This window comes from Cryptomeria japonica, chromosome 1 (assembly GCF_030272615.1).
Source record: "Cryptomeria japonica chromosome 1, Sugi_1.0, whole genome shotgun sequence".
Classification (NCBI taxonomy): domain Eukaryota; kingdom Viridiplantae; phylum Streptophyta; class Pinopsida; order Cupressales; family Cupressaceae; genus Cryptomeria; species Cryptomeria japonica.
The window spans coordinates 562,063,424-562,085,262 of NC_081405.1; positions in this window are offsets into that span (position 1 = coordinate 562,063,424).

Genomic DNA, 21,839 nt, shown 5'->3' on the forward strand with positions numbered 1-21,839 from the left:
CTCTCAGACAGTATGTGGAAGGTCGCTAAAGGATCATTAGTAATAGCTAAAGGTGCAAAGGTAGGCACATTATATCTGTGTACAGGTAACACTTACTCTACCCTAGTTGCTACAGATAAAGTTACTGCAGGGACAACAACAATAAATGTTGCAAGAACAGATTCGATAATGTGGCACCATAGGCTTGGGCACATGAGTGAGAAAGGGATGAAAACCCTTCACTCCAAAAATCTATTGCTAGGACTAAAGAAGATTGATTTAGAATTCTGTGAAAACTGTGTTTATGGTAAATAGAAAAGAGTCAGATTTCTCAAGGTTGGGAAAGAGAAGAAGAGTGAGAAGTTAGAGCTTGTACATTCAGATGTATGGGGACTAGCTCAGGTATCATCTCTTGGTGGCTCTTGTTATTATGTTATTTTTATTGATGACTCAACCAGAAAAACATGGGTATATTTCCTAAAACAAAAATCAGATGTTTTTGAAACTTTTAAGAAATGGAAAGCTTTGGTTGAGAATGAGACGGGAAAATAGTTGAAGTGTCTCAGATCGGATAATGGAGGTGAGTATTGCAGCAAAGAATTTGAAGATTACTACTCCTTAAATGGGATTCAAAAGAAGAAGACAGTTTTAGGAACTCCACAGGAAAATGGTGTGTTAGAGAGAATGAATAGAACTATCATGGAACGTGCGAGGAGCATGAGATTGCATGCTGGATTGCCCTTACATTTTTGGGCAGATGCTGTACATACTGCTATCTATTTGATGAATAGAGGACCTTCAACCCCTTTGGATGGTGGTATTCTAGAGGAGGCATGGATTGGTAAAAAGGTAAATTATTCTTTTCTAAAAACTTTTGGTTGCGAAGCTTTTGTCCATGTTGATAAAGAAAACAGAACCAAGCTTGATGCTAAATCTCATAAATGTACCTTCATTGGATATGGGATAGATGAATATGGCTATCGGTTATGGGATTTTGAAAATAAGAAAATAATTAGAAGCAGAGATGTTATATTCAATGAGAAGGTTATGTATAAAGAATAGATGTAGGAAAAGAAGCATGAACAGGACAAACAAGAATATGTGGTGTTGGATGAGATTCCTAAAAATGAAATGCCACAGGTACTTGATGCTCAGCAATAACAGATTGTCCGACAAACTCCTGTAAGTGTTAGATGTTCTACGAGGACAAGTAGACCCCCTGAAAGATTTTCTCCTTCTTTGTATTCTATTTTATTAATGGATTCTAGTGAACCAGAAGAATATGAAGAAGCAATGCAAGTAGATGCCAAACAATAGTGGGAGCTAGGCATGAAAGAGGAGATGGACTCCTTGATGAAAAATAAGACTTGGGACTTAGTCGCTTTACCTGTAGAAAAAAGAGCCTTGCCTAACAAATGGATTTATCGGCTGAAGGAGGTCAGAAAAGATATAAGGCCAGACTTATGGTAAAAGGTTTTGCACAGAAAAAGGGTATAGATTATGATGAAATATTTTCTCCAGTTGTAAAAATGACTTCAATTAGAACTGTACTTAGTCTTGTGGCTACAGATGATTTACATCTTGAACAATTAGATGTCAAAATAGCTTTTCTCCATGGAGATTTGGAGGAGGAAATTTACATGTTGCAACCATAGGGATATGAGGTCAAAGGTAAGGAGAACTTGGTGTGCAGGTTGAAGAAAAGTCTGTATGGTCTAAAGCAAGCACCCCAACAATGGTATTTAAAATTTGATAGTTTCATGGCTGAACATGGTTATCATAGATGTCATTCTGATCATTGTGTATATTTTAAGAGATTTGATAATGGCAGTTATATTATCCTATTGCTTTATGTTGATGACATGCTTGTTGTTGGGTCTAACATGCAACATATAAATGATCTTAAACAAAAATTAGCCAGGTCATTTGCTATGAAGGATTTAGGTGCAACTATGAAAATTATCAGTATGAGGATTACATGGGACAAGAAAAATAGAAGCTTGAATTTGTCCCAAAGTGAGTATATAAAGAAGGTGTTGAAAAGATTTAATATGCAGGATGCAAAAGTAGTTAGTACACTTTTGGCTAGTCATTTCAAATTGACTAAGGAGATGTGCCCAAAGGCACAGGAAGAGGTTAATAAAATGTCTAAAATCCTATATTCATCAGCTATTGGCAGTCTGATGTATGCAATGGTATGCACAAGGCCAGATATTGCACATGCAGTGGGAGTTGTGAGTAGGTTTATGAGTAATCCGGGTATGGAACATTGGAATGTTGTGAAATGGATTCTTCAGTATTTGAAAGGAACTACTACGAAGGAATTATGTTTCAAAGGATCTAATGCTGCTCTAAGTGGATTTGTTGACTCTGATCTGGCAGGTGATATTGATTCATGGAGGAGTACTACAGGGTATGTTTTTACTATAGGGGGAATTGCAGTCAGTTGGATTTCTAGGCTACAAAAGGTTGTTGCACTTTCAACCATTGAAGCTGAGTATGTTGCTACTACAGAAGCCAACAAGGAGATGATTTGGTTGCAATGTTTTCTGGAGGAATTGGGTTAGACACAAGAGGATAGCCCATTATATACTGATAGCCAGAGTGCCATTGATCTTGCGAAGAACTCTGCTTTTCATTCAAGGACAAAGCACATTCAGCTCAGGTACCACTTCATCCGGACTATTTTGGAGGAGGGTCAGTTACAGCTTGAGAAGATTCACACAAGTGAGAATCCTACCGATATGTTCACGAAGGTAGTTCCACAGGAGAAGCTGATTTCTTCATCAGTTTCTGTTGGTCTTCTTGATTGATAATTGTGGAATTTATACTAGTCGAGTCCTAGTGTTTTATCCAGTGGATGCTGCATGTACAGTGGTGTCATGTAGTATCAGTCTCCAAGTGGGAGATTGTTCGATGTGGAGCCTGATCAGTCTCTAAGTGGGAGATTGTTGAAATGTGGTGACTGATCAGCAAAGTACTGTACACTCAGCACATATCCTCACTAGGGTTCAGGGTCAGGCCGGGCCCCGGGTAGGGGTTTGGGGGTCGCAGCCCCCGAGAAAAGTGGGGGTTCGGGGGCGGGAGCCCTCGAGAAATTTTTTTTGATGTTTTTCGTTGATGAAAACCGACATTGCAATAAAACCCTAAGAAGGCCAACTTTGTTTGTTGCCCTAAAAACACATGTTATAAGCAGCTGGGATGCTTAAGGCATTGTAAGGTTGATGTACTATTTTTGCTGGATAATAAGAAAGATTGGATGACTGTGTATGGTGGACGTAACCCATTTTGGGTGAACCATGTTGAATCTCTGTGTTATCTGTGTCCTATTTTATTTCTTTATCTTTTGTATTTAAATCTGCATATAATTGTTAGTTCATATTTTCTTCAGATCTACTTGAAACCCTAACACTCCATCTGAATATTGGGGTGTGTTCAACACCTATCACATGTCTAAAGATAGATTTATAGGTAAATTTTTTTTTTTCTATTCTAGTTGTCATAAAAAATAATCTAAGGTTATTTGCCACTATTACCACACTAATAGAATAATTATTGAAAAAATACATGTAAAATAATCAACTATATAAAATAATGTCAATGATCTTTTTGATACATTGAAATAGAAAATAAAAAGGGCACCAATATTAATATTTCTATATAAGAATTTCCCATTCCATGTAAATGTTGATTCCTCAAGGACCATAATTGGAGTAGTTCTAGGACAACCACGGGGAAATAATGATAATCCAATTACATTCACCAACCACAAATTATCAGTAGTAGAAAAGAACTGTACTACCATAGATATGGGTTCCTTAGTGATGATACATGACTTGTATAAATTTTGACACAACCGATTATCTATCCCATTCACATTATATTCATAGATAATGAACCTCTAAAATACCCACTAAATAGACCAATGTAATAAAGGAGAATATGTAGAAGACTACTATGATTTTTGGAGTTTGGATTCAACATTATAATCATATTAGGAAAAGCTAATCAAGGTCCTAATTATTTATCCAAAATTGATATAGGAGAAGAGCTTGACACTATAGAGGAATATTTACCTAATAGAAATCCATTTATAGTAAGGTCATACAAACTCAATGACATTGAACACTTACAATCAATAGGACAATTCCTTAAAAATATATTGCAAAGGATAAATAGAAGTTAGTGTAAAATTCATTGCCATATATTCTAGTCAAAGGGGAATTACACAGGATTAGAAAAGATGATATAATCTAGAGAGTAGTATTTGAACACAAGAGAAAATATATTCTCTAGTAAGCACATGGTGAAATATTTGGAGGTCATAACTTAGGAGAAAAAAATGTAAAAAAAGGCAATTCTTTTAGGCCTATAGTGGCCTAAATTATTCAAATGTGCTACCTGACATAAAAAACAATATGACATATAGCCCACACAGGTAGGTGAGTTGGCTTGGGCAATGGGTTTTCTCTTCATTGGTCTCAGGTTAAATTTCCTCTGGGGTTTAAGAGGGGGGACATCTTGTGGGCTATGGACTTACCCCCTAGGAGTAGTCTCACCCTCCGACTTGCCCTTAAGTGGAAATGTGGGGTTGGGGTTGGGGCTGTGAGGATTGGGGATACCTTGGGTATAAAAAAAACAATATGATATATGCAAAAAAAAGAGGAAAAACTATTGAAAATGATGAAATGTAACTATGAAAAACTTGTCTCGAGCACTTTTGAGAAATATACTATAAAATTCATTGGATCAATTGAGTCGCTGATAAAGAAATTAAATAATAAATTTTTCATCATTAGGGTTGAATGACTCATAAAGTAGGTCTAGAGGCTCCATATTAAAGTTTATTTATGAGAATATTATAGCTAATTTAGTTGTCTATTAAGTATAATTAGTGATAAATGAAAATATTTTATCAACAAGGTGATTAAATAACTTCCAAACAAGTTCATTATCACTCATAATAGAAGTATTCAATACCACCCTTAGGAAAATGAAGCCAATGAAGCCTTAAATAAAATCATGGGAACTACATTTACAAAGATGTGTAATATGAATACTCTACATTAGGATGTTAACATTTCTATAGTGCTATAGGCTTACAAAACCACATACAAGAGGTCAACCAAATTATTTCCTTTTGAATTGTTATATGGGATTGATACTACATTACCAATGAACTTCATTCCCAAATTTATGTACTATAGCTTTGTGGTTGAATGAGGAGGATTCCTTAAATAAATAAATAGAATGTTTGATGAAATTAGATGAACATATACTAATGGTAGTTTATCATCAACATCTATATAATAGAAGCACTAGAAATCTTGACATGATAGGAACCTAAGGCACAAGATATTTTGTCAATACCAATTAATTTTAATTTATTATAGAAAATTCAAAAAATAGAGAAAGTTTGAAATAAAATGGCTCAAACTATACCACATTGTGGAGATTTCCTCTTTACTTTAATAAAATGAAAAAAATAAATAAAAGGAAAGTTGTTAGCAAGATATGCTAATGAGGCCAAACTAAAACCTATAATGAACCCACTTGAAAAACTAAGATATTTGTATCATATATATTATAAAAATAATATATCAATATTAGAAAAATAAATTATGAAAATAAAAACTAGAAAAAAGTGAGAAACTTAATTAAATGTAAAATCAATTATTGAACCTAAAGCCACCAAGAATGTCACTTATTTTATCCCAAGTTATGAATCCTTGTGAAAGATCTACAAATAATGCTTCCAATTTCTATAATGGAAAACCCTACCCTACTCAATGTTTGTGAAAATGCATACCTAAAATATAAAAAGTTTCTATATAAAGCAATAAAGGTAAATCCTAAGGGTGGATTTTTAAAGTACCTATAAAAATAATTAATAAAAAAAAATGTGATAAATTATATTTGCACGCCCCTCACAAAAATAAAGCAAATAAGATTAAAGTCACTTTGAAAATATTTATACAATTAAGGGTGGACAAATATTTGTTGAAATATTGACCAGTTGCTTAGAAGAAGCTAGAAATATGGATAAATTACTTATATTTCACACAAGAAAAAGGATGGATTTAAAGATCATTCTAAGCTAGATATATAATGGGTATATGTGTCTATATAATCTTATACTATATAATGAAATAATCCATCTAGGGCGTGATAGGCGTAAGTTTAGAAGGTGAGTACCTTGAAAGAAAGAGATATAAAATGATAAGGTAACCAAGCTAACTCTAGAGTCAAATTTGATATAAGAAGCCTTTATGTGACAAAAGTAACAAATTTATCCATGTATTATGCCACCATGAGATTTTTTTTACAAAATATACTATACAAACTAAGAGGAATCTATAACTATTACTTTCATCTAGAAAACATATCAAATTATGGTTAAAGGGAAAGACATCATGTGGGAGAAATAACTAGAAAATATATAATACACAAAAATACACACTTTCAGCATTAAGATGGAACCTTAATAATTTTCATAACATTTTAATTTATGAATATATTCTAAAATTTAGTAGAAAAACTTGGCAAAATAATACATTAGAAGAAACTTAAAAGAAACCTAGACCTACAAGCATGTGTACCATTTACAAGATGCAACCACTTACACCACTATATATTGGGGTTTACATGTGTACCATTTACAAGTTGCAACCACTTACACTACTATATATTGGGGTTTATTTAAATATTTTGACTAGAAAATGTAGAGTATGAAAAAAATATCATATGCTATGATCTACAAATATGTAAATGGTATTCTTCATTATGGATAAATAATACACCTTGATGTAGAAAATTTAACCATAAATTTAATGGATCTTGAAACTTCCAATGAATTTAGTGATGGCTCAATAGATTCATATGTTTCAATACCCCAAGTAGCCAAATGTAGAGGAGTTCACTACATATAGATAATTTGAATAAACTAAGTAAGAAAAAGGTAGAAAAACACCTATAGAAAAATATTAAAAATTTATATCCAAAGTAGGGTATTAAAAAACTATCATAATTACAAGAGGAAACATCCACATGACAAGTTATAAGATTAGGGAGATTAAGTATGAGATTGCCAACATTTCAACCAAGGGACCCAAAATAATGGTTGGGGTAAGAGATATATAGAAAACCAAATGAAAGCTGAAAAACAAATCGACCATAAAAGAAATGACAAGAAGAATTATAAATTCAAGAAGCCTTTGAAAAATAAATGCAAATAAGTGTGGAAAAGTAAAAGGACAAAAAAGATAACCCTCAAGAACCAAATTAAGCACATGAAAACTTTTATTTTTGTAAATATCAAATTCATATGATTCTATGAAAGATATCGATAGTACAACCTAGGCCCAAATAGAAGCAATGGACACTTAGCTCCAATAGATTTAGGACCAATGAGACATTATTTAAAACACAAATCAAATAGCTCTAGGAAGTGGGTAGTGTAAGAATTTCTCATATCACTATACTACTAGAGGATACAAAGAACCCAGTTACAAAATCCAAATAGCATCTATGATGATGCACATAGAAAGGACTCTAATCCAAATCAATACTTGATTGAAGTATTGCAACAAGGCAAGATTTAGTGGGATACTTGAATTTCCAACAACTCATGGAAATATACAAAAATATTTTACCATCAAATAGCTAAGGGATAATTCCTTTTTTTTGTTGTTGCAGTACCCAATTTTTCATGGCTTGAGGACAAGACATGATTTCAAAGGGGGTGATGATGTTAGTAGGTGAAATAAAAACATGAAAGAACATGTATAGACCACTACATCTCAGCCCAAAATGAATGTGAAGCTTTAGGCTAACTTCCACAATAGTTAGGAGGAAAAATGCATATAATTGAAAGAAAGAAAGAAGAGATATAGAGATACGAAGAAAGAGAAAAGAATAAAAAAGATAGAAAGAAAATATAGATAGAATGTGTTAAGGATTGAACATTGGATTTTGTAATAGGTTGGTCTATGAATCAATATATATCAAAATGTGGTATATGATCATGTATTATTCCTTCATATGCAAGAGTCTCAACTATGAGATTTATATTATTATAGATTATGTAGTCATGTTATAGATTTTTTTTTATGGATTATGATTTATTATTTAAGATATTATTTTCTTCTTGATCAAACTAGATTCAAATATCACACATATGGACTATGTGGCTTTTATTGATTTTGAGCAAGGAATCAAGATGGTCTTATGGCTCTTGGGAGAACTATTATATATTGCAACAAATTTCTTTAGCTCTTTGGGATTTGAATAACTCTTAGGAAAGCTCCTATGAAATGACATGGTAGATATCTTTAGCTCTTTGGGATTTGAATAACTCTTAGGAAAGCTCCTATAATATGACATGGTTGATATCTTTAGATCTTAGATGATTTTTTTATGGTTCAATGTTAAGTATTGAAGATTTAGATGATTATGTGGAATTTAAGGTTTCTCTTTAGAAATAATTTATGTTCGCTCCATCTTAACTTTTCTTAGAGTGTTTTGTTTATAATTCTAGAAGATTGAATTAAATGTGAATGATTAATGACCATTTCTATAGATCAAAAGGCATTGATTGACAACATAGAATTTTAATACATATTTACCTATTTTATGTAAAACGTAATTACTAATTTTTTTAATTATTATTTTTTGATTTACATAAAGAGATTTTTTAAAGGGTCCAAACTTTTTTACAAAGATATATTTCAATATAGCAATATAGTCTATGTAGTGCCCCTTTCTCTTTTGGCTTGTCAGACTCTGTGATTTGTGTCTGTTTATTTTGACCCTTATTGTAGTGTTGGTTGATGTTGGTTTTGGTTATGATGTTGACTATGACTTTTGGATCCTTATGTGATATGCATGCTTTGTGCCTTTTTGTTTTGTTGCAATAGTGATGTAACTCATGATGTTGTTATGTGGCTGTGATTGATGATTATATGTTAATGTCTATGATGGAATCATATGACATGTAGTTTATGATGTGATTATTAGATGCTATTCATATTCAATAGTTTATTATTGAGCTAGATTGTTTATGAGTTTCTTTACATTTAAAGATACATACTGATTTGATGTACACTACTTCTATGTTTGATGTGCTTGGGTGAAAGGGAAACACATCGCACTTCTCTTTACGAGAAAGCTATGTTGCTGCCATTCCCTATTCACGGTATGATATTATGTGGTTTATTTATGTACATGTTCGACGGTTTGTTTATGCAGCTGCAGATACTGAGCATCAACTCCACCTGAATCTTCAGGTTTGAGCGTTCCCTCCAACCCAATGGTAAAGTGGACAAAGGAGATATCAGTTAGACCCATTTCAGGCACCTTGGTTCCTTGTTAGCCAACCATGTTAATGTTGGTCCTATTGGTATTTCGAGTTGGTTAGTCTCAGTCCCTTACCTTGGTGTTAGTGTAATAATTTGTTAGCAAAAAAAATTTAAAAAATTATTTATAGGAAATTAAGTATTAATGGTAAATAAATTTATATAGTTGAATATTGTGCATTATTATATTTGGTTAATTAAATTAGTAAATGATTTAATCTATAATTTATTAAAAAAAATAAAATTAATCTTTTGAATTTTATTGTGTTTTGGAAATTAAATTCAAAAGGCTCATTAATATTTAATTAATTTAATTTTAAATTATTTGTGTGTTTGTGGGAATTACAAAATAATAATTGTATAATTAATGATTTTATGGGAGAATCTTGCATGCATTGGGAGTTACATTGTTTGGGAAGAGCTTATCTTTGGAAAAAAAGGGAGGGCTTTTGGGGGTTTTGTCGTGAAGTCTTGGGGGGGCTCTCTTCTTTGGATACGATTCCTCTTCTGGTTATGGGTTTTTGATAGAAGATATTGGGAAAAATTTTGGCATTTTTGTATCTTCTTGTTATGGAGGTTTGAAAAGAAAATTTAGGGGTCTGGTTTTCAAAATTGATTTGGGGAAATTGATAGAAGAAAATAGAGAAAGGAGGTTGGGAGATTTGGTTGAAGTTTTTGGTCAGATTTGTGCCTGATGATTATTGTCTACCTTTTTCCAGATAGCGTAAAAAGGTAGGTTTTATAGTTCCTTGTCTCTTGCATGTTTAATTCTCTCGTTGATTTGGATGAAAATATGTTTGTTTGATTTATCGTATTAGGAAAAATTTAAAGGGAATGATCTGTTAATGGGGAGTATGGGTTTTTAGCATCTTGGATTTAATTACGGGTCTGAAATTTATATTAGGAAAAGATTTTCCTTGCATCTTTGTTTTGTAATTTTAAATAGGTTTGATTTTAAAAAAAAATTGGGGGTTGAATCCATTTTTATGGGGAATCTGTGTATTTTAATTCTGAAATTTGAAAAATTGCTTATGTATCTCTTCCCTGAATAACTTCACTGTGATTTATGTTTGTTGGTTTTATTTGCATTCATGTATATACATAATCATTCTTATAATATATATATTCATTTTGTTTTGGGATATCGACTGATGTGCAATGACATTTTGTTGGGTCGCTGTGGGTATAAGCCACAGTGGTGGGGTCTCCTTCACCACTACGGGGAGACCACAGTGGGGGCTATTTCCTCCACCCCCTCTTGGTTCTATGCACTGTCAAAAAAATAATTTTTATAAATAAAAATGGGTTAAAGTTTTTAAATTTTTTATATTTTGTATTATGTTTAATTATACAACACACACACACACACACACACACACACACACACACACACACACACACACACACACACACACACACACACACACACACACACACACACACACACACACACACAGTTCTGATCTATTTATTAATTTTGTTAATGTTAAGGATTGTGTATGCCTAATTTTCCAAATGTTTTGATAATTATTTTTATATGCTTATAATTTGGAACATGTAGTGTTTTGGCATAGTAGTTTCATTTTGGGGTTAAATATAGTTAAGTTCTGATTAAGATAGTGAAATGGGTAAATAGTTGTATTTTTTTGAAAAATATATGTATACTTTTTGTTGAGCTCTGAAATTCTTTCTTTAAAATTGGTTATTGATTTAATCATATTGGCAAATGGTAGTAATGTATAATGTTGTCTTAAATGTTTGTATATGGGATGTTAGTTTATTATCCTACTAATAGGAATGAAATGAGTAATAATGGTTTTAAATGTGGGTTATTAAAACAATAATGTCTTGGATCAATTATTGTATAGACAAGATTGTGTTTATTAAGATTGCATTCCTTCATGCTTGACAACATGAGATTTGTTATTTCTTAGACTCTAGCCATTCATTGTGGAATTCTTGGTCATGATATTTTAATGCTTTAGTCTCTAGAGGCTAGGATAGAGCCAGTGTTCTTTTGTGCATGTATTCTTCATCCTTGCATGCAAATATTGGTTTTTAGCATGGGTTATTTGATCCTTTATTGTTTTGAACCACCTAGTTTATCATTTTCTAGCAAGTGGGCTAGGCCTTGCTATGGTAGGAACCCTGTCACCATGTGTTTCGGGTGTCATGGCCTTGTATTTATTTGATTCCTAGGTGCAAGGAAAGGGGGAGTGGATTTCATTGGGGTCTGGGACCCAAAGTGATCTCTTGGGTAACTCAATTGGAGTTTTGTAATCAAGTGATAACCTAAATAATGAACTTGAGTGGGTAGTTGTTCACATAGATAAAGATAATTTTGTTGCCTCTTTTGTCCACAAACACTCGTATAGATTTGGGGTAAGTAGAGAAGGGTCTGGAATGGCTTCCACCAATCTTGTTTCCATGAAAGGTTGGTGTGATCCACTAGTGTATGTATGGGGGTTGGGGGTTGGGAAAGGTCACAAGGGTAACCCAAGATGGGGTTCGGGACCTAGTGAAGGCCTACCAAGGTAACTCATGACAACCTAGTGATGACACTCCTCCCCATTGCTACCTAGTGGTAACTTGCATCTTTTATCCTTTCGTGTATTGTTGAGCCTCTGAAAGTGGTTGGTTTTCTTATACCTTCTGTGGTTTGCTTTAGGCCTCTTGAAATTGGTTGTTATTCTTATGTATTTACTGTGGTGTTCTCTTGTGAGCCTCATGTATGTTTAGACAAATTGTTACTTTGTGAATATTGTCATGTTGATTGTCCTGTGAGTCATGTTGGTACCCTTGTATGTCTTGCTTCTGCCTAGTGGGTCTGGCTGGTACCTCCTAGCATGGGGGGGTGGACTTTATGGTGCCACATGGTTGGGTGGAGTGCTATTCACACGCATTGGGTTTGGCTCCTTTAGCTTCATGATTGTGATGGATCGAGAGAAGATTGAAGAAAATTATTATTGTTTCAGATTAATGTAATTATCCCATCATGGGACTCTTGGAGATTTGTATATTGAGGATCTATTGTATGTATTGAAGTTCATTTGTTTATTCTTCAACAATGTAATGGGAATCTTGTACCTATGTAAATGATCTATTTTTAATAGCAATTATTTGTAAGATATTTGAGATGATGTTCAACCTTGTGTTGCATTGTTATGGGGCCTTGAGGATGGTTGCTAGCTATTTAATGCGTATTATCATTCATCTTGTTGTATGTATCTCTATGCTTGTGTAAAGTAATCTTTAATAAAAAAAAATTATTATTCATTTTTTTCTTGTTCATGGTTGTTTTGTCCTTTGGGCCTCATGGCGGGGTTTGACAGTCTAATTAACAACCACAAAATAAATTCAAATCCAACAATGCACCAACATTAAACATACAAACAAAAACATATAAATAGACCTCAACAAGTCGTTGAGATTCAACACACAACATTAAGCCAATCAAAGTAGCTTGAATCCAAAGAGCTCCAATTTTTTAATTTTTTTTATATCATTTGTCCTTCCTTAGTAACTTTGTTGCAAGATTTAACAAAATTTCTATTTTTTTCTTCATACCAACTTACATCAAGAAAAAAATTGGAAGCATGAAAATCCTCTCTAATCCTACCAACTTTAAGGAGCATGTGTCCAGTTCTCTTTTCTCTTTGTTTGGTGGCTAATATAAGTAAGAATACAAAATATAAGTAAGGATACAAAACAATCATACCACGAGACTCTTGAATAGTGATATTAGACTTTACTATAACACTGGAACCATTCCTAATCTCAAACGAACACTTCATCACATATTCCTTATTCATCATTTGACAAGCCTCATTACACAATATCTAACTCATTATTCTCTTCAAACACTATATTGCTATCCTTACAATTATTTTTTAATTACATTAATAAAGTCTATCATATCTTAAAATTGAAGTTTATACAAGCATACACTAGTATATTGGGAAACCATTAATGACCTAGGTATGGGATATGAATATATGTGAGATGTGAGTTGTGAGTCACTCAATATATTATATTAAAATCAATATATTATGTGTACCACCTATATCTTGTGGCCTCTTATCTTGGTCTCTCTCAATGCATTGGTTGGTGGAGTTGGTATGAAATGTAGCAGATGTTACAATCTTTGTCACATCTGTTATCAACTCATTTTTGGTCTGTCAACGTTGCCGCCGACGCACTGAACACTATTCAGAAAGATAAAGTGCTTTACAGTTCTTCTATTAAAAAATGAATTTGACAGCTTTCAGATTAGTGGGGAAACACAGCGACCAAAAAACACTACTAGTGTAGGAAAAATTGCTATTCCACAATTCAAAAAGCAAATCAATATACAACCTTTATTCATATGATGCATATCCAACGAAGTCACTGTTTAGAAACTACAAAATAGAAGGAAAAACAAAGGTCTTAAGCTGAAAAACAACGATTAGTAAACCATTAATACAAGCCTGTTTGAGTGGATATTTTCAGAGATTATTATTATTATTTGTTTACAGATAGTTAAAACTGTTTAGTATTTATACATCTCTTTTTGTATATAATTATCTAATTGTATACTTGAATGTATTTCCAATGTTAATTTTTGAAACAATGTGAATTGTAATTTTAATTTTATTTATATAGTTTATGTTTTGTAATTAATGGTTGATTTGATTATTATGTAAATTTTTCATTGAATGGTAATATAATATATGTAGTGATTATTTATTTAAAATAATTTTGTCTTAGAAAAATGTAAAAACTATAGATCATATGTGCATTATTATTGTTTAACTGATATATAATCAACTCATATTTAATCTATGTTGTAGTCGTAGCTTGGGTACTAGCAGTTGGCATGGGTCAAAGGTGAGGAATCAATCATTAGGAAGAAGTCATGCACCTATAGCCGCTTCACATTTTAACTTGTAGTCACTAGTGAAGGAGTTGCCATAGTGTAGAGGCACTTGTAGTAAAGGTGGTTACTTGCAGCCACAAGACTTGCATCAATAGGAAGTTGTGATAGAAGGAGAGGTTACTCAGAAATTGGAGATTTTCCCATGGGAGCAATGGGAAACTTGTAGACAAAGGAAGTGAGACACTTTGGAGTAGACACACTTACACAAATAGGGAGGTTTCAAGGATGGAAAGCTACATGAGGGTGATGTTGCAAGATGACCAAGTGGTCACAAGGATGGGAAAAGATGCTATATAGTTACATGTGTAACAAAAGAGAAAGGTAACTAGGCTCTTGTGTGTCAAGTTGGAGAGATGCAATACCAACATAAGTTTGGTAACATTCAAGGTTGCTAGTGGATTAAAGAAGTTGTGGTTGGAAACAATAGGTGGTCGAGTAGAAGAAGAGGTAGTGGTGGAAGTGTTGGTTGTTGATAAGGACACATGAATCATCTATGGATGTTGTAGGAGAGAGTTTTGGTTGCATGATGATGAAGTACACAAGGAGGCTAATGAAAAAATGAGATGCCACATGAATGTGGTACATTAGTAGAGAAGGTGATGAAAATGAGTCATGTGTATGGCAACAAAGGTGATTAGAAGAATGTTTGGAGGCCATGATCAAGTAGCCAAATGAAGCCACAATAGAATTGAAGGGAGTTGTTAGAGGAAGGATGGTGACAATAGGCTTTAGGTAGAGCAACAAAGAAGTTACCTATGGAGATGATGGGTGTTAATGTGAAAAAATGTTAGGGAACATGATAAATATCATGTGAGGAGTTAGAATTTAATGCCAAGATCTAATGGTAGATGATGACAAGGATGGCAGGCCATGGAATGCACACATTTATCATGTGAAGGAAGATGTGCAAGTGTCGAGTGAGCTAGAAGGATCCAATTGAAGGCTTGAGCTACTTAACAACATTGGTGGAGGGACTGACAAATATAGAGGAATAAACACATCAGATTCAAGGAAGATTTGAGCATGCATGGAATATTATTGACGAGACATTTATTTCTTATCAAGGATAGAGAGTAGGCGAGTTTGAACACTCAAAAAATTGGGTGGGAGTTAAGATGAGGCACACAAGAGAAGGATTTGAGAAGAAGTGCACGACATTTTAGGGAGAAATGGTGGTTGAAGAAGACAAATCTTAGTGAGGATAAAAAAGAGGGAAATAATAGCCCAAAAGAAGGTTTGCCATATATTGGAGAGAAACTTCTTGATAGAGAGAGAAACAATGAGAATATCTAAGAGTAAATTTTGTTTAATTCCAAGGAGATCTAGATAGATAAAGGGGTTCATCTATAAAAGAAAGGAAAGAGAGGATTTCATGGTTGTTGGCACATATAAATGGTGGAGAAGGTTGTTAGGTAGAAATAAAAAGAGTAGGGAGGCACATGGACAAGGAGGGAACCTATGACACTTAGGAACAATGGGAAGCACAAGTACATTGTAGATGTCAATAGTGGGGTAGAAGTAAATGCACATAGGGAACTATATATAGAATTTAATTGGATAGAATCCAAGGAGGGAGTTTTAGAGAGAAAAGATGAAGAGGTTGTGAGTAGGCTAAAAGAGTAAGAGACTACATGTGAGGTTGAATAGGCAATGTGGAAGGAAGAGGTAAGAGCTTGCATGTGACCATTTGGGTAGTGAGGTGAGAGGAGGTGGAGAGTCCACATGAGGTCAACTAGGTAGTGAGGCAAGAAGGAAGGTTGAAGGCACATGTGAGATTGATAGAACAATGTGACAAGAGCAAGTGGTTGCATGTGTGAGTAACATGTAGAGGTGGAGGTATGTGTGAGCAACAATGTTGTGAGTCATAGAGAGAGAGAGAGAGAGAGAGAGAGAGAGAGAGCATGTGTATAGCTAAGGTACTGAGAGTGCATGTATATGAGTGTGAATACGAAAAGTATAGGTCCTTGCATGTAAAGAATACAAAATTTCTTATGTGAGAAAATGAGTATTTGTGTTTTCTATTCAAATGGTGTCTTATGAGTGTATTAGGTGTATATAGAGTAAACTTCATTTTTGCATGTGAAGAGTTGTAGGAGAGTACCTATAGGTTGTGTTGTAGGTCTTAGGACTTATTGTCAATGAAAGGGACAACCCTAGTTTTCTTCCACATGGCTGTGCATTAGATTCTCAAGCAAGCCATAGAGTGTCTGGAGTTTGACTTGCACCATCACCCTATAAACTTAATTGATATTTAAAAACTGAACAATAATCAACACAAATGATTGTTTATAGACAATATTTTATAAATGAAATGATAAATTTTTTAGCTTGCAAATTAAAACTAAAGATTTGAGTTGCAGGTCCAATCCCTTTTTAAACCCTCAAATTAGACATTTATCCTAATTACAAAGACCATCTAAAGGAAGTTAAATAGCCAAATTGAAAATACTCAAAACTTGAGTATTGCCAATTTGTCTAATCAACTTGCCGAACAAGCTGGTGTGGAAAAACAGACACGTGAACTGATTGAGAGATCCAGAAAATTGAAAACATTTGTCAACATAAGATTGAGTAAACATGTATTGTCTCACTGAGCAGCTGGACGGAGTGAAAGAGACTCACGAGCGATGAGAATAAAGGGTTAAATCATTTTCTTTTAAAGAAAAGGATTCCTGTTCAAAATCATCAAAAGAATATATTGTGATATCGATATGCTGTAAGACTATTCCTTCAGCCAGATGTTCGAGACCAAGTACTGAGAACATGTGACTCGGGCAATTAGGGTTTCCTACGAAGGAGTCCAAGTAAAGTCCAAAATGGTAAGAGTTGATGGATGACTGACTAGCTGATTTAGACATGTTTGTACTAAGTTAATGAATGTTAGCACTGAGGGACAGATGGGCCTGCATTATTATGACAGGTTTGAAGTTCACATGCATGAATAAGCCGTAAACCTAATTTAGAACTATTTTTAGATTGAATGTAAGCAAGTGTTGGCGTTCCTCACGCTTCTTCATATAAACCATTCTAAGAATCATTCCACCTTCTGGTCATGATGGCTGGCAGCTCTTTGATTTATGTTATCATGTTTTTTTCCTGTCTCAGGAATGTTAATCATGATAAACAGAGCTGCATGATGAAAAGTGATACAGTTCTTACTGATCATAACAGATACTTGAGAAACAACATACTCCAAGCCCACATCTTAATGATCCATACGAATGAAGGATGTACGAATTCTATTTCTAAGGGCTCTGCAATATGCCCAAGGTAAGACTTTTCATTTTGGTAAAATCATGACCAGAGTTCAAATCTTGGGGTTTAAGAGTTAAGGACACAATTCTTATTGTTTTTAGTTAATCATATCATTCATAAATTTGTTTAGGTCCATACCTTGTTTCAGTAAGTTTTGAATCTTTTGGGTTTGTTCATCTTACGTTTTTTAAATATACCATGGAGCAGTTAATAACAAAATGGGTTTGTTGATTAGTTTGGCGAGGTTGGGTTTCCAATGCAAGGCATGTTTGCTGAGGAAAATATGTGGTTCAGAAGAAAGAAGGAAATTTCATGGGGTGCTCCTCCGTGTCTCAGTCTTCCTCTTCAAGCAGCTTATTTGTATAAGAATGGTAAGAAGGCAAATTTGAAAAATCACAGACTAGCAACTATGCCGTAAGGCTATATTAAAAAACCCTAGTAATATAAACTGTGAATGCAATTAATTTGAAGCTGATCTTTGTGTGTCTGCAGAATTCCCTGTATATAGAATGTTTTTATAATGCAGAAAAAATGAATGGTCGCTTGATCTATATGAGTGCCTTATCTTCAAGATCAATGTATTGATAATCTGATATGTGAAAAATTATAACAGGTTCTACATATGTATCTGTTCATAGTTATGGTGGTACCCAAATCCAAACTGTCTATTTGAAGGATCGAGGATCGAGGACAGCTGCTTGTTAAGCAGAAGCAGATGGAGAAAACAAACTTGCACAAAGGAAGAATTTCATCATCTGAGATAAAGCCTTTATGTAAGGATGATGCTTTTCTAAGTATATATCTTTATGGATCAGTTGCTAGAAGTGTTTTAATTGTATATTTTACAGTATCAAATTCCAATGAGACAATTATATGAAGCTTAGTTAGATCTCTATTATAACTGATATTGATCTGTAGATAATATAGGCCATGGTCATTGGTGCCTTAACAACAAGTTATTGTTCACTTTTCATGATCAAACAGTTTGAAAGTGTTTCTATCATTCAGAAGTCTTGCCTTTAAGATAGACTATAGGGATGCAACATTAAAACCTTCTATACTGTCTACTAATAGTTTCTTGGGTTTCAAAAGGTTCTTATATATCTCATAAAAGTGGTTGAAGAAAGCCATCTTGTTTACAAAATTGATCTTACCAATCTCCTTAAGTCCTCTTTCCTCAACCAATTCAAACATTTTTATACCATTTAAAAACCTCATTATTTCCTATCTGATCTTTTTCCAAGACACCAAGAAGCAAGAAAAATACTCCGCTGAAATTATTCCAAGCATATACAAACATAAAATTTAACAACCCACTTTATGTTTTAATGATTTGAGGTTATTTTTTACACTGGTTTATTTGGTTGAAAGTTTTTGTTCTCCTTTAGAATCAATTACTGAAAATTTTGATCGCTTTCTTATTGTTGAACATGGTATGATAACTTATTTTTTAAGGAATTCACATAGCATTTCACAAATTATATGCCCTTTTAGTAATATTTTGTGTGTTTAGAATATCATTAACTCCCTAGCAAAAATATCGAGTTTACAAGTTCAGTTATACAAACTAATGCTCTATAACTAAATTAGGTTCATAGCTAGTTCATGTGAATCTCTATAAGGCCTAACAAAAAATAGGATCTTATCAACACAATCAGTTTGAGCTGCAGTGGTTGGGCTGCAGTGGTTAGAAGTAATCAAAGTCTAATTATGGTTTAATTGTAGATAGTCATTGAAAGGATGGTCATCATGTGCCTCTCATACAAATCCAATTATGAGGTAAGTTCTTCTTTTGTCCAAGCATGAAGCTTATAATTTTCAGTTAAAAATAGGGAGAAATTAAGATTTTGTTGGAACCCTTGAATCGTATATAGTTTTTATTTGGAAATATAGTTTTCTTTAATTTGAAAAATAGAGTCTAATTTAATTCTAATTTTAATTTAAAAAATAATATATCAGATGTGTTGAGGTGTATATAATCATATAACACACCTCATATCTAGTCCTATCTCTTTTAGAATCTATAAATTCATTTTAATTTCTAATTTTCTCATTTGAAAATAAGAAAAAAAAAGACTAAAAAAACTAATTTTATTATAACTAATAAAAATTGAAAGATATTACAAGAAAATGATATATATATTCCTTAATAACTTATTTCTAAAAAGTATCACGAAAATATAATCTACATTCTAAATTGAATTTTAAAATCATTAAATCAATATTTAGTTTGAATATTATCTTATCTATTATTTTATTTTATTTATTTATTACCCTCAAATTTTAAATATAATAAAAAAAAACTTATCTTTTATTTTTTATTTATTATCCTCAATTTAAAATATAATTAAAAAATTATCTTTTATTTTCTTTATTTTGTATTCTTAATTTTAAATATAATTAAAAATTCATAGAATTAGATTAATGATTATATTTAGAATAGGAACAAAACTACCAATATAAACCCATAAGTGAAAAATATAGTGAAAAGTTTAAGAAAGTGAAAGAAAAAATGTATCATGGTTGAATCATGCATCATAGTAAATAATTAAAAAACTACATTAATTAAACTTGGCATAGATGTCATTATTATACCCAAAAGGGTGTATGAAGAGTTAGGAAGACTAGCATTGTATGGTACCCCATAAAACATTGCCCTTGTAGATGGAACTATAATAAGTTCAATTGGGACAATATGAAATATATAAGAGAAAACATTTAAAATCACAAAAAAATGATTTGAGATAGAGCCTACTATTCTCACATGAAATGCACCCTACTGGAATAGGTACAACATTCTAGTGACACAATGTAAACAACCTCAAAGTGTTGGAATTTTGTACGTGAGGCTGAAAATCCAAAGAAGGCTAACTTCCTTTTCGATCTAGATGCAAAGAATTGGTCTAACGCAACACTTAGGAACCCTAATGTAATCCTATTCTCTGGCTTGTAGGAGAAAAATAGAGAGAGGCAATGCAAAAATAAAAGGGGAGGTGATACATCAAATGCAAATGATGCTTTGACTACTTGAACAACATAATGCATCTATGAAAATATTCACAAAGGGGTTACACAATTATCTTTCTACTAGCTTCTAGGGGTATGCATGTAGGTTATGGTTTGACTAGATGATGGAAGGAAAGAAAGATTCATAAATAGACCCTACAAATATAATTAAAACAATATGTATACATAGAAGATATCTGAAACACAATTAGCCATAGAGATAAAAAAAAATTATACAACACATCTAATGAGATGAGATGTAAAAATGAGTGTTTCTATTCATACAAAGGCGTAATATTGTTTACAAATATAGAATGCATAAGAATGCAATATTTTCAAGAGAAACTAAGAAGGACCAAACCTTTGTAATGAGGCTTAGCAACCTATTTATCATCTTTGAATGTTAGAAAGATATATAGAAATGATATCTTGAAACTATAGCTCCATAGAACCTGAGAAAATTAGGTGAGAACTTCATCAAATCTAATTTTGGATGATTGGAGAGGCCAGATAGGATATGGATATCATTTGATCATACCCTAAAATCGATGATTCAAGCTCGAGGTTTTAGCTAAGGTCAAGAATAAACTTTTTTGATGGACATGAATAAACCCTAGCTTGTAGGAATAGTTAAGTGACATGGAAATATTGACACCTACTACACTAGAGAAAGTAGAAGAATTGATGAATACAAACATGTTATATAGGTCACACCTCACATTAGAGATACCCCTAAAAATATATCAAATATATATGCAATACATTTTATAGAGAATAAATAAGTGACATCTAAAGTAATTCTTCACTAAATCTCCACTAATCTTCTTCTTCACTACATCTCCACTAATCTTCCCCACATAATGAGTGGGATAATGGAAGGGTTTCTAGAAGAATTCATTACTACACCAAAGGATAAAAGGCAAAAGGTCATAGAAATAGAATAAAAGTTTATAAAAGAAGCTCAAGATATATTTATAATGAATTCATTACCAAAAAGGATGGATAAAATTGTTACAACTATAGACCATGCAGCTTTGGTATAAGGAAAGGGTGAAAACCCTCCTGTCAAAAGTAGTAGTAGAAAAGAAAATGATGAAACATTATAAATTAGAGGATAGATAAAATGACTACAATACCATATTGGAACAGTAAAAAGTTTAAATAGAGGCCCATCATCAAGAAACAAGAAAGGAGGTAGCCATTTATATCACCATAGAAACACACTTCAAAAAGCAGCCATTTATATCACCATAGAAACACACTTCAAAAAGCGACCATGTAGATGGGTGAGTTCAAGATCACTCAGGTCCAAAAAGTGGCTTTATAGA